The sequence below is a fragment of the Acanthopagrus latus genome, chromosome 11 (genome assembly GCF_904848185.1).
Source record: "Acanthopagrus latus isolate v.2019 chromosome 11, fAcaLat1.1, whole genome shotgun sequence".
Classification (NCBI taxonomy): Eukaryota; Metazoa; Chordata; class Actinopteri; order Spariformes; family Sparidae; genus Acanthopagrus; species Acanthopagrus latus.
Genome location: NC_051049.1, coordinates 1603530 through 1617615, shown reverse-complemented (window position 1 = coordinate 1617615; position 14086 = coordinate 1603530). Strand labels below are relative to the sequence as shown.

General features: G+C 41.5%; 1 protein-coding gene across 10 annotated transcripts in view; it reads left to right on the top strand.

Annotated features, from left to right (window-relative positions):
- mast2 (microtubule associated serine/threonine kinase 2) overlaps positions 1–14086 on the top strand; it is a 153306-nt gene that overhangs the window by 7107 nt on the left and 132113 nt on the right. The window lies entirely within an intron of this gene.

Genomic DNA, 14086 nt, shown 5'->3' with positions numbered 1-14086 from the left:
CAGTGTTGTATTACTCGAAATAAAGTCTTTAAATGAGAAGTGAATATCAAGCCTCGCTCAAGTTTTATGATCAAGTCTGTGCCCTGTTTTATGTCAGTACTACTGCTCAGTAGTAGCAGTAGCAGTAGCCTTGGCTCTTTACTCTTTCCTGTTCATTAGGTAACTGTTAGGTTAACCATTAAACCTCTCTACCCGCGCAATGATATGAGAGAGTGGTTTTCTTCTCCCATCACTTAAACTACAATGAGCCATCAGAGCTCAACTGAGGAGCCGCTGAGCCAGAACGACCTCTGGGGCTCCCGGCTGATTGTCGCCCAGCTCTGCTCGGGCCAAGAGGCTGATTGATGAAGCTCAAATGGGTAATGTGTGCCATTTGAAGGCGCCTAGAAAGGAGTTAATGTGGAGTCACAGATGCAGGAGGGGGATTGACATTAATTATAAAGCTCTCATTACCTAGAATTATAACCTAGAAGGGTCCTATATATCAGTGCATGTAAATGGCATTTATTACTGTGCAGCCTCTGATTATCTTGTGGCCATCTGCGTTGAATGTGAACACACACAGGATCACATGAAAGAGACATGGTTGTATTTGTTTGATTATTATTTCTTCCGCTCACTTCCTCGCCCTTTTCAGTGAATAAAACGTTAGACGTGACATCAGGATTTCATGGCTGCTTTCAAACCTCCCTGCAGGTTCTCAGCAGCAGCTTCTCACACGCAGCTTTAACACAAGCTTTGGTCCGTTAAACCCTGAAAAAGCGACATTCAGAGCCGGGTTTTTAGCTTCCAACACTACATCCTTAATGAAGAAAATCCATCACTCTGCTGCTGCTTAGTGCTGCAATATGCCTCTCTGTTTCAGCTCTCCCTCCCCCCTCAGTCATTGAGACTGAGAGATGTGCTGATTTCACACTGAGCCGACTGCCACATTACTCTGCTGTTAACTGACACAACCTTTACTGGATGTTCCTCGTCCTCCCCCTCTCTATTGTCTGTCTGCACCACCTCCCCCCGGTCCTCTCTCGCTGCATCCCCCCCTCCTGCTGTCCTGCGGTCTTACTCCATCACAGCATCACGTATTTGTCATACAGTGATAAAACATTTTGTTATTCACAGAGTAACATTGAGAGCCCACCAACAAATGTCCCATGAACAGGATTACAATCTGGTGAACACCAAATCAAGTCAGCAAGCAGTGTAGCACACCATAAGTTACATAAATGAGAATCAAAATCATCAGTTTGTATAATAGGCTTTTTTGGATGATTTTAATTAAATATATTTTCTAATACTAGTATTTTGTATTTTTTTGTATCTGTAATATTTTATTGTAGGATATTTTGTGATACATTTGTGCTTATCTCTTATTGTCGGTAATACATTTTAAAGTCTGTGAAATTCTTCATGGTGATTAATGATTAATCATTAACAGCCCACGAACAAGCCTGTCTGATATAACATAATGTACTCTGACACACAGTGAACTATCAGTGTGTCTCAGAGCTGCAGGTGATCAGCTGTGCGTTGGCTCACAGTGACGACCTCTGAGTGTAAAGTCGGGTCAGACGGAGGGAAGCTGGAATGTGACGAGCAGAAACCTGCAGATTTGATTCGACTGCTGCAGTTTGAGTGACAGGATACTGTCTGATCTTCACTAGGAAACAGAGCAGAGGGCTGCAAACATTATCATCGGTCGGTCTGACGTTGTCTTGATGGATTTAACATGACGCATGATGACACTGATTCTGTCAGTACAACATTGTAATGCCATATTTATCCCGTACTGCTGCAGAGCTTCTTACAGAGATACTGTCCTCAATTCCAGCTGCTTCTGCTTCTGTGTTTTTGTGATCGGTGTTAAGCTGCTGTGATTGAAACTGCATGTCCTACAGATCTTTGACTTTTAAAGCCTACAAGACTCAACAAGTGTGTTATTTGAGACTGAGGCCCAATTTAATTTGGAAGTCCGTAAAATATAACGATGAGAACAGTTTGCCAGTTACTTATACTTACCTAGTCTGCTGACTGATCACTTCACTAATTGTTCGGCACCTCAGTGTTGTTTATGACCCATTTAGACAAACGGTTTTGATCCAAATGCAGATGTTTAGTTCACAGCTGTTTGACCACATTCACATGTAGTAGATGGCTGTATGAAGTTTAATGTCCACTTTAGTGTCTCAGTGCAGTTTTCTCTCCCTGATGTTTCAAAGGAAGGAAAAGGAAGATCAATATCAAGCCACCTGATCTGATAACAAGGTCAACATCACCGGGGTGCTGGAGTTGTCATGACCACAGCACACATGGTGTCTTAATCACGTTGTTAAATATAGCTGCCGTAAATTATATCTGAAGAGCACAAGTAGACAGCAACAAGCTTAAAATCACCAACGATTAAATTCTGATTCAGGACATAAAAATGGCCATAAATATAAGGCTTTTAGTGCTGTGAAAAGATATCAGATTGCTTTCAAAACCAACAGTGCATTAGTGAAGATAATACTCCTCTTTGCACAGAGTGTTGTATGTGGGTCAGGTGAATCTGAGACTTGAATATTTCAATTTGAAGGGTGAGAAGGGAGCTTCAGATGAATAACACGCTGACATAAGTTAAACTGATCTTTTGACCTGATTATCTCCTGTTACTCCATCTGAGCACGGAGTGATCACATGTCGGGTTCTGACCCCAAAGTTGCAAAATTCTGCGAATGCTAAAGATGAGTCGCAAATCAAGGCTCTGTCCACCCACTGACCCGGTACCGGATGGGCTGCATGCAGTAGATTCAGTACTGGATGGATGGATATAAGGATGTGTTTGGTGTAGTGCTGTCAATCAATTGAAATATTTAATTGCAGTCCATTGCAAACTAGCCAGCGTGGTCAGGAGGAGGAGGGCTCTCTGCATCAGCTGTGTGTTTGGCCAGCAAGTGGTATTTGAGACTGAATGTACTCGGGCAGTAACTCGGTTCACATCAACAGTAAATGCAAATAACTCTGTTCTTGTTGGGAGAAGCATCTGGCAGGACTTTGAAGCTGAACCTGCCATTCAGACGAGCCTTTACTTTATCCATTTCTGCTCAAGGAGGTTTGTTTGTGCTGCCACCCACAACATCACTGCTGCACCACTTGCTGCTCTTTGATCTGTACATATGACTGATTTAATCTGTGGTCAAAGGAGTCATCGTAGCTCCACTCAGCCAGCAAGATACAAAAACAAAAAAAAACTAATTAAAAAGAGTTCTCTAAGGATCTCTGTCTGTGAGGAGGGGAAGTAAGAAATGTATGAATGCCACCCATCAGCCACTTTCACTACTTCTCTCAGACAGAGCAATGAGGTCGACCGAAACCGCAGCCAGATTCCAACATGCTCACTGCTGGGCAGGTGTTTTCTTCTTCCACTGAGGGATTTTTAAGAGCTAATCTAATGCCAGATCATCTGAGAATGTGTGAGTGTGGAGGAGGAAGCATGTCTGTAATTCTGCTCCAGTATTGTGTCATAGCGATCTCTTTTGTTTACACACACAGACTGTGCCAACACACGACTCCTGAGTTGTTTGAGAGGGCGTGACAGCTTTTACAGCATGTTAGTGCACTCTGCTGAAGTGTAAATCAAATAACACGCGTGAGCTGTCTCATGCATGTACGTGTGTGTGTGTGTGTGTGTGTGTGTGTGTGTGTGTGTGTGTGTGTGTGCGTGCGTGTGCGTGCGTGCGTGTGTGGTGTTTGCCGGGGTCAGTGCGGCCGTCCCTCCCTGTCCTGATTGAGGGTTATTAACCTTTTGGGCAGCGTCCAGCAAAGGAGCTTCCAACAAAACATCCTGCTTCCTCCAGCTCAGCAGCTAACTATAGGAGCACAAACAGCAGTGAGAGTCAGAAACAATCACAGAACAGGGACGCTGATCCACATAAATCCTCTTACAAACACTACGCTAGTTATGTTGATTGCTTTCATTGTAGTTTGAGTATTAGTAGCATTTATATCTGGCTGCAGTCGGTTTTACTGCATTATCTGGTGTTTTAAAAATCCTTTTACAGGATAAACCTGTGTTTTCATTCAAGTTTCAAAATCATGCTCATCCAGGAGTTGCCATCTTTCTCATTCGCATAGATAGCTGAATGATTTGAACTTCACTGGTAGGGTGGAGAAAGAGGAGCCGGTGATGAGGGCTGCATTATATGATTAAAAAACATCTTACTCCAATCATGACATCTCTGCAGCTCTGCAGCGCTTCATTTTAATGCTGACTGGTCACACATTATCATTAAAAAGTAATTATATTGAAGATTGTAGAAACATAACATCATAAGTTTACCAGTGAATACCGTGTGTGTTAGAGCCCAACAGATACTACTGGCTGATATTTGCCTATCACAGATCTATTGATATCGGTGTATGTGTTGTCTGATGTTTGCTGATATGAAACTGTTTTAAAGTATAATGCATAAAAAGATGCTTCAAGCAATTTATGATTATTAAATTCCTGGTAAACTTTGCTGTTTTAGTGCAACAATGTGTGTTACATATCTGTGGTTAGTTTTTGATGAGCATGTTTGAAAGATCATTTCAAAAACTGTTTTTATGTTGACAAAATATGTATCAGTTTATATGGTTTATATATATAATTTCTCACATACATCCCTGTTCTTGATCCAGTATCCAGTATTGGTCAGGCTTTAATTCATGTAAAATTACCTAAAGCTGCATTATAAACCATGAGAACATTGATATTACATAACATGCTTGTTTTGAAACACTTCTTACCTAAATGTATCTTTGAAAACGATCACTGTATTAAATTCAATGACATAATCGCTGAGCTGTAATGCAGAACTGTCACAGTTTGAGCTGCAGTCTGCAGGTGTGATGTGATATCAATCATTAATGAACAAAAAGGTCTTAGACACCCTGAGATCTAAGCTCTTTAGTTTTATTCACCTTCACCAGTAAATGATGGATTGTTCTGTAGGTGTGATGCAAAGATGGAAAAACACAGTACTTGACATATTTCAGTTCCCCTTGAAGATATTCAAGTCATAATGAAAACCTGGATCTGAGAAATTTTAAGCTCTAATTCGACTTCATTCCTCACGCTCTCACCTCGGTGCTTTCAACACAAACTTTCTCTCTCTGCAAACACTCACCGGCCTTGTGATTATTATTTATTTTTCCACCAGGAGCAATCTGAGCCTGCAGATGTGACCGAACTGCAACGTGTGATTATGCCACACGCTCGCACACCCACATGGCAGAGACACGCCTGGGATTAAAGCATTCAAGTTCAGATATCAGTTTAATCCTCAGGGAATTAAACACGAGAGCGCAGTGAAGAGCGGGCCAGCGAGTTCCAGCTGCAGCGTTCAGACAGGCTACATGATGAGGCCTGTCACTGACATGTTACTGTGTCAGGTGGCAGGTGTAGCTGCAGAAATGACTCATGTAAACCAATAAGAACACACAAACACAGTGCAGTTAAAATGTGTTTGAAATATGTGTGTGAAGGCTTCAGCGTGGATGGGCATCCATCTACACAGAACCAACAAAAAAAAAACAGGAAAACGACTGAATCTCTTCCTCTTCTTTGTCTGTCAATTATATACAAATATAGAATACTACTGCTGTGATTTGGGATGTGATTGCAGCTCGTAAAGCTACTGTAATTACTGCACAGCTTTATTTAAGTACAGTGGTTCTGCAAGAGGAACCTGGATGTGACGACACCTGTGCTCTCAGCTACGTATAGATGAGGTTCAAAAACACAGATAGTTGGCTTCTTTAACTTTACATAACTTTGAACCAGATGCCTTGTTTCTAATTTAATTCCTTTCACTTCCATAAGATAAAGATACAGTTTCTCTTTAAACCTAAATAAGGTGCCAGCTGATGGGAGTGAGCTCAGCAAGGAACTGAACGCTTCTGTTGGCTACATTTGCTGTTATATCCGGTTGAGAAACATCAAAATATCACATTAAACTGGGTGTTTCCTGTTTGCAAAGTCCAAACACAGGAAGGCAGGTGATAGCCTATCTTTAACATGAGTGGTTAAGTGGTTGATTCGCCTTCTTGTTTGCCTCTAAACAGAGAACAGGAGTCAAATATCAACATTTTCTTCAGACTCACCTCCAAAACAAAATGTGCCTTTTTAAATGTCACACAGACTCACCCTTCCTCACCTTTGTTTCTTTCTCCATTCTGTTTTCTCCCTCCCAGCGATGTTATCTGCTCTCTTTATCAGCAGTATGTTTTATAAAGTTACCTAAAATAAATCTCACTTTTTAATATTTTTTTTGACCTGCTATTCTGCTCTCATAACATCAAGTGAGCCACGTGTGGCTAACCAGTTGAAACCGATGTTTACAGAATGACAGGTGCACAACACAACATCACAACACATCAGTGCGTTTACAGGAGGGATGTTACACCAGAGAACATCTCTCTCTTTGGAAAGCCCCTGTGATTGACAGTAGACAGGAAGGGAAGAGCCAGGGCAGATTGTCCACGAGTAATCCGGTTGCAGATGGCGTTGTTATCTCGGACGGATAAAAATAAACTGAAAAAATGCTAAAATGGGTCAACAACTGCGCCTAGATGTCCGTTAATGTACCTGGGCGCCCCGTCGAAGTGAAGTCTACTGCGGTTAGTTTCTGATCAATGAGCGTAAGCTTTTCAAAAAACAAAATGAACCGAACCTGTCATCCCCACCTCTGAGACGGGGTTGTAGAGCGAGGGCAGATAGTCCTCTAGATAATCGATAACAGATTAAAAAGGGTTTCCAAATATACCCCACTGCTTGAGTGGGTCATCCAGGAATATTTGGCAACCCTTTTTAGCCTTTTTATCTCTTTGATCATCTGGCCTCACACTTCAGCTCCCATCCCATTCTTTATGCACAACAGAAGGGAAGTCTGGTTCGGTTAATATTACTTTTGAAAAGCCGACACCCAAAACTGTTGAGACCTGAGTCTCAAGCTGTAAATCATCTATCAACCAACCTTGTTTTCAACTTTTACTAGCTCTTTGTCAGTGTAATCTTTGAATGTACAACACACCAGCTGTGACGAATCACATCACGCTCCATGTTGTGAGGTTTGAGACAGATGACAGAAGTGGTGGAGTTACGGTATAAAATGCTGCTTTTCTTGACCAGTGTTTGGCATTGATGCTACGAAATGAGACACTCCTGTATCCTGATGCATTTTCTGCACACCGACTTGTGATGACACGCTTGAAGGTGCTGCCAGTTCTCTGGGTTACATGAAACCGATCAGTGCTGTTGATACATGTGATATCCACAGGTGTGTGTTGTCCTTCATCTCCTGTTTGTGCTGCAGGCAGGCAGAACGATTGTCAACATTTATGAGCACAATGACATCAAATGCTGGGTGCTCCACACAGTACTTATTACTTAGTACTTACTTTATTGGTGTACCAGAATGATCTCATAAAAAGGTGTGTTCATATCAAAGAGCCTGCAAGCTGAGGGAGCGTTAACTTACTCAATAACTCGAGTCAATTCAACTTTTGTCCAGTTAATTTTTGTTTCTTGGGTCAGACAGGAGCAGGGCGATCACTGGGACTCTGTTTCAGACTTGGTGACTATGCTGCTGTTCAGGAAGATCAGTCAGAAACTGATGCAGTGTGCTTTCTCTTCCTGCCACACACACAAAACAATGGGCTCACGCACACACACATAGAAACACACAGGAGAGCAGCACACAGCGTTGGAGTCTGTCCAGTGACTCAGGTGGAAGTTTTGGCAGTGCTGCTGCTGCTCAGGTGGGATTATACTGCCGACATGCAATGACATTACCTTCCTGTGAGTGTGAGTGTGTGACTCTGTACCAGCCGGCACTATTAAAAGACTTGGTTTGAGATCAGGGAAACATGATCAGGACATCCTGTTTTGGAGGAAATGTCTGCAATGCTGCACTCTGTTTATTGGACTCTTGTATCATTTTCAGTAGAGATGTTCAAAGTGAATGAAGGAAGCAGCAGGTCAGAGTGTGTGCGGTGACAAGTGTGTGGACGGCAGGTCGGTGAACGGCCTAATGAGCCGTTGACTTTGACACCAGTGGACACAGTGTGCATCCTGTGTTCTCCAGAGCCCAGCAGGGTCATTTTCCTCTCCCGTTTATTTCATCTTTCTTTGTGTCCTTGAAAAAAACAAAACAAAAGCAGAGTGATTGTCACGACAGAAAGTGCTTTGGAGCAGCTCTCTGAACGTTAGCAGCAGGCTTGCAGCTGTGTTTTGTTCTCGATGTTGCCAATAAAAACGGAATTCATTCCTCCACATAAGATGTTTTTAAATGCTGCATGTGTGATGCTTCAGCCGACGTTATTCCTGCAAACTTGTCTAACTTTGACTGTTAGAAGCACATATACAGATTACCACTGTGAAGCTTAACACAGTGCAAATAGACAGTGACAGTTGTCTTTAACAACCATCAAACATTTGTTGTATCAACACTTTTTTGTGTTGTTGTTCATAACCAGCTGCAAAAGTGTTGACTGGTAATGTTTTCAGTTTGTGTCTCTGTGTCTCATCGTGACAAAATGTGTTCCCGGTGACACATTTTTGGCATAGCACTCGAAAATTGCTGTCTGTCTGTCAGTTGAAAGATTTTGTCAGCACGATGATGTCTTAATTGTGAAGTCATGTCAGTCATGAAATATTATCGGTATGTAGCTGAATTCATAATGAGGGCTGAGCTCGAAGAAGGCCGTGATCTGACCCGTGGGTTAAGGCTGAAAAAAAAAACGCGATTAGCATATAGCAGAGGTTGTGATTAGTTATGCTGAGGGATTCATCTCTGACCCTCATTGAAAGAATTGTCATTGGTTTTACAAGTGAGTAATGTCTCTCTAGTGTGACAGTCATGCTCACAATCAGACGTAGCCTAAGGCGATTACGGCTAGCAGCAACAACAACACCACTTGAAACTCAAGTTAAACTTGTGTTGCAGAAAAATGTCGTCAGATAATCCAGCAGCATTTAGATCTGTTACACCGTGAATATTCAATCAATCACAATCAATAACCTATAAACTCTGAATAATATGAGACTGCAAAGTAACTAGTAATTAAATGTTGCAGAAATCGTGAATATTCCAGTAAAGTAGCTGAAAATTGTAATTAGGGACAGGACTTCAGTAAATTGTATTCAAGTTTATTTAAATGGATAAATCGATGGTTCATCAGCTCAGATGAACAGTTTCCTGGGAGAAACCAGGAATCATTTTCTCCGGGCCTTAACTCTGCTTGTCTCGTACTGTTTGACAGAGATTGAAGTTTTATCGACCCAGAATTTCAGTCTCTTTCTTCATCTTCGATGAAGTGTTTCAGTTTCTTCGGTCGTCACGTGTGTTGAGTGACTGAATCCACTGAAACGTGTTGACAGTGAACATTTTGCAGAAGCATTTTGTGTCTTCCAAACTTAATTACTGATGCAAAATAGTTTCATTACAAATGTCCCTTCAGGGATCATTACAGAGTTTATTATACCATAATTACATCCTAGGAATTAGTACCTAATTCCTACATGCCAATAATGTGTTTGTGTGTGTGTGTGTCTAGCCTGTGTATTTTGGTGTGTGTGTGTGTGTTTTCAGGCTGCTGTACACACTTTGCTGACACTGTTACAGTTTATGCTAATAAACCTCCGTGTTTGTATTCTGTCTTTGCTCTCAATCATTCTGTTGGCTCGCCTCCCACCAACCTCCTCCTCCTTCTCACCGTTTCGTCTTTCTGTCCCTCACTCGCTCTCTTTTTTTCCGTCTGTTTATCCTGACTCATAGCAGAGCTGTTTGGGCTGGTTAATCACCTGCAGCCAAACTGACTGTGTGTTGCAACAGGAACTTTTATTCTGCAGGCTGTGTTGAATTTAAAGTGGATACGATCTTAATGCTGCCTCATTAATTCCAGGCTTGTTTTACATAACTTAAAACCTTCCACTTCTGACCCTCCTTGACTTCTACCAAGCACTCCGGAGGTGAGGTGGGGGTTGAAGGGCTGGAGGGTCACGTCGCTTCAGGAGCATCATGGAGACCTGTGCAAACACCCCATTAGTCTTCGTGCTCGCTGATCTTTGACAGACAGCCTCAGCCAAGAATAAAAACAGAGAGCGCTTGGTTAACCGCACTAACCCAGCGGCCAAACCACACATTTATACTGGCAGTCAGTGCTGCAGGCCCCCTATGGGAATAATGTAGCATGCTAGCTTTGTATTACGTAGCCTGACTGTGTTTTGGAAAGGTAATGGCTTGCCACGGAAAATTATGAAGATGGATTCCATTCCTGCAGTCGGCTGGATACAGGAGAGCCGCTTTATGAAAGCACTTGATTGTTGTTCCTCTGCGCATGAGAGGCCCGTGTGATCACATCCAGAGCCAAACCTCCTACAGAAGGTTCTGAAGATGATGATGATGATGATAAAAACATGTGGATGCTTTACTGATCTCGTCATGTATGCGTCAGCTTTGTTTATGTCAGCAGTTTGTGTCCTTGTTTCAGCTGCTGAGACAGACCAGGTTCAGGTGCCCCTCAACAAGTTCAGCGAAAGGATCATCAGACTGTGTTTGGTTCTGATTTAGGTTCTGTAGCACCAGAGAACAACTCCCTTCTCTTCACTGACTTGAATCTTTAAGCTTTATGTTGCCAGATTAAATGCTCTGTAACCCTCAGAGTCCTGGCAAATGAGAACCTGAGTTAACGGGCTTGAAACGGGCTCTCAATGGATCGCTCGCAGTCATCCAAGCTGCAGCGCTGCATATCTTTCTGACACTTTTAAAGGTCTTCTCTCCTGCTTTCGTGGCTCTGACACTCGCTGTTCTGCCAAAGTCTGTGTTGTTTCTGTTCATGTTCAGATCTCACAGCTCTCCAGATCTCTAGAGGTTATTCTGTATTTCTGCATGAGATTAAAAATGTGATTTTATTGGGACCAAATGCTGAATTTCAGATTCAACTTATTCTGTTTCACTCATCAAGCTGCCAAGACATCACACAAGTCATACACAGTTAAAAAACCCAAAAGAATCTCATGACCAATAAATCATTTACAAGAATTTCAATAAAATGGCAACTTTATAAAGGCACTTATATGTTTATAACTGCTGGAGTGTTTCAGAAATGAGCCGTTGGTACACTCAGAATAGAGAGGAAAATAAAACAAAGGTGTTTAAATAAAAATACAATTTCCAAGGCTGAAATTTCAAGTAGTGCACCTTAAACAGTGCCATTAAAAAAATGTCGTAGTGAGAACATTGTTCAGGAATTCTGCCCCTTTTTTAATGTTTAAATAAACTATGAACTGTCTTCTGTGTTTCCTCCATAATCCTCCTCGTATCTGCTGCAGAGCGCCCTAACGAGGACACAGCTCCCGGCCATTAAAACACCCTCTGCCCCAGTTGTGTGTCTTTGAAATCCCAAGCAGACAAATTACATCATGAATAGGAAGAGCATGCAGTTTATGCTAAGCAGAGCAGAGCTGTGAAAATCCAATTTACTGGTTCTTCAAACTCTAAACAAGAAGCTGCCGAGAGGGGGGGAGGTGTCTGCGTGTCGCACATGGAGGCTTTTGTGATCGCCAGGCTAATGTTTAGTGACAGCGTTGTCTTTGTTAGTTCCCCTGATAGATCCCCACCTGATCCAGTTCTGCAGGTTGGTTGAAAACCTGACCTCCAATAAAAAGCTACATGGATGGATGAGTTGTAGGGTGGACCTGAGTGCTTTGAGGCTTTCTACTGTTGGTAGATTTTATGACCCCACGAAGGAGATGACCAAAAAAAGACAGATAATGTGCAAGAAACGAAGCTCGTTCACAACATTTACTCAGTATTAAATTCAAGAACTAAAAAGCTGGGACACAAATGTATAATGCTGCACAAGATGGCGGCTGGTGTCTCCCCTCCTCTCGTCAACAATTCTCAACAATAAGGAGCAAATTAATGTGATGAAATGCTGAAAAATGTACTTCAGGCAAATAATATTCCCGACCTGCTTTCCTGATTGGGTAAAAGAGAATCAAAGTTGAACCTTCAAATAGACTCTAAATTATGACAAAAGCAAAGTATGTAATCATTAAAGATTGTCACGTTTTGTCAGGCTGTCATTTAAGACTGTCTGTAACAGTTGGCTCACCGTCATGAATAAGTCCGGCATCAAATTGCATTGAATGAATAGATCTATTCATTGAATAGATTCTTTGGACAAGGCTGCCAAGACACGATTTCGATTCGATTCAATACAGGGGTCTCCGATCAATATGAGATGATATCACATGTCCATTTAACACCATTACATTTATATCACAAAAAGCAACTGAAATATTCTTGGACAATTTTATTACTGAACTTTTCAGTGGAAACTAACAATAGTTCCACATATTTAAATGTAAAACAATCTATTTTTTAATAAAAAGACATTTTTTTAATATGAACTGCCACATGTCTTGAATGCAAATGTTTCAGTTCACTTAAAGAGCCCTTGTTGACCTTTCAATTATGAAGATAAACCATGAACATCTATGACTGTTGACTTATTCCCGAGAGGGCAGTAAATAATATCCTCATCGTCTTTTTCTTGGCCGCTTGCCATTTTTTCTTCTGGTCGCTCGCAGTGTTTAGAAAAGGAGATGCACATGGACGGACACAGTGACAGATGAGCGACGAGAGTTTCAAAATAAAGCCGACTATGCTGGCGATATGAATGGATGTTTTCACTTTGCATCGATGCTGTTGGATCGTTGTATCAAACAACATATAGATCCGGATGGCTGTATCGTGACACTCGCACTAATACGACATATTAACAATTACTTTGATGGCGATTTTTTTAGTTTTTCTTAAGGGATGAATTCTAGGATTTCAGTGGACTTTAAATACAGAGACTAACATTAAACAGCCTCTAAATCTACTTTATTGATATAACTGGAACTTCCAAAGACAACAAGAGATGAACCTTATTGATCCCACGCTGGGGAGATCCAGTCAGGGTGGAGGGTTAGTTTATGTCACTGAGGAATGCAGAAGAATTAACGCATTTTTTCCAGAGAACAATATCTGAAAGATCTTACATGGTGAAGTATATAAATCCTGCCTGGGCTGATAACTGCAGCTTTTAAAGTCCGTTAAACTCGTACAGAGCTTCAGTGTTGTAGAATATGATAAGATTCCAGACATAATTTCCTCTGGCAGAGAGTCTCCGACAGGTAGACGCCCTGACCAGGTGTCTGTATCCAGCTGTTTACTGAGTCACTCTATACCTCCGGGAAGGATCTGCTGCAAGACACACAAACCCACACAGTCTACACAGACACACCTCGCACGTAAACACACAGAGATGTACACACTCGTTTCCTCATCCTCTTTGTGCAGTTGGGTCGACGCCAGACAGTTAATGAGCTTCATCTCTGCTGCAGCAGCTGCATGAAAAACCATTTAACTCCTCAGCCCTCTTCATTATTCTCATTGCCTCACAAAGGCTTATCTAAATGCTAATGGATGCAGTGTGTGTGTGTGTGTGTGTGTGTGTGTGTGTGAGTGTGTTGTGTGTTGAGTTTTAATGCCATCATTTATTCATGAGTAATTGGTGGGTTTGAAGCCAACATGTGTTGTGTTTTTGATGTTTTTCCTGTGTTGTGTCTCATCTTTTAATAATTGCAAATGAACAAGTCAAACTGCACAGTTTGATCAACTGCCGAGTGGCGAAATGACACATTAAACAACAATTTATTATTTCAATAAGCTAAGAATAGGAATAACTGACAAATATTTGCTCATTCCAGTGAAACGTTCAGTTTTGGTGCTTTTGTCCTTTTTACATCATGTAAATTGATTATTTTGTTTTTGAGGGGGCTTTTGGTCAATTTGATTTAATTTGAGTTGTGCAGAATTATAAGATATCTGCAAATGTACCCTTAGAAAGTGGCAGTCATTTTTATTCCAAATCAAGCAACATTATTATTTTCTCTTGAAAATAAAGTAAAAATAATGAGTTTTCTGTCATCAGATTTTCTGCTCAACCAAGGAAAATAAAACTGCACCAGCCTACACATGACCTGTAGTGCAAATGTAGACATTCACAGAGAACA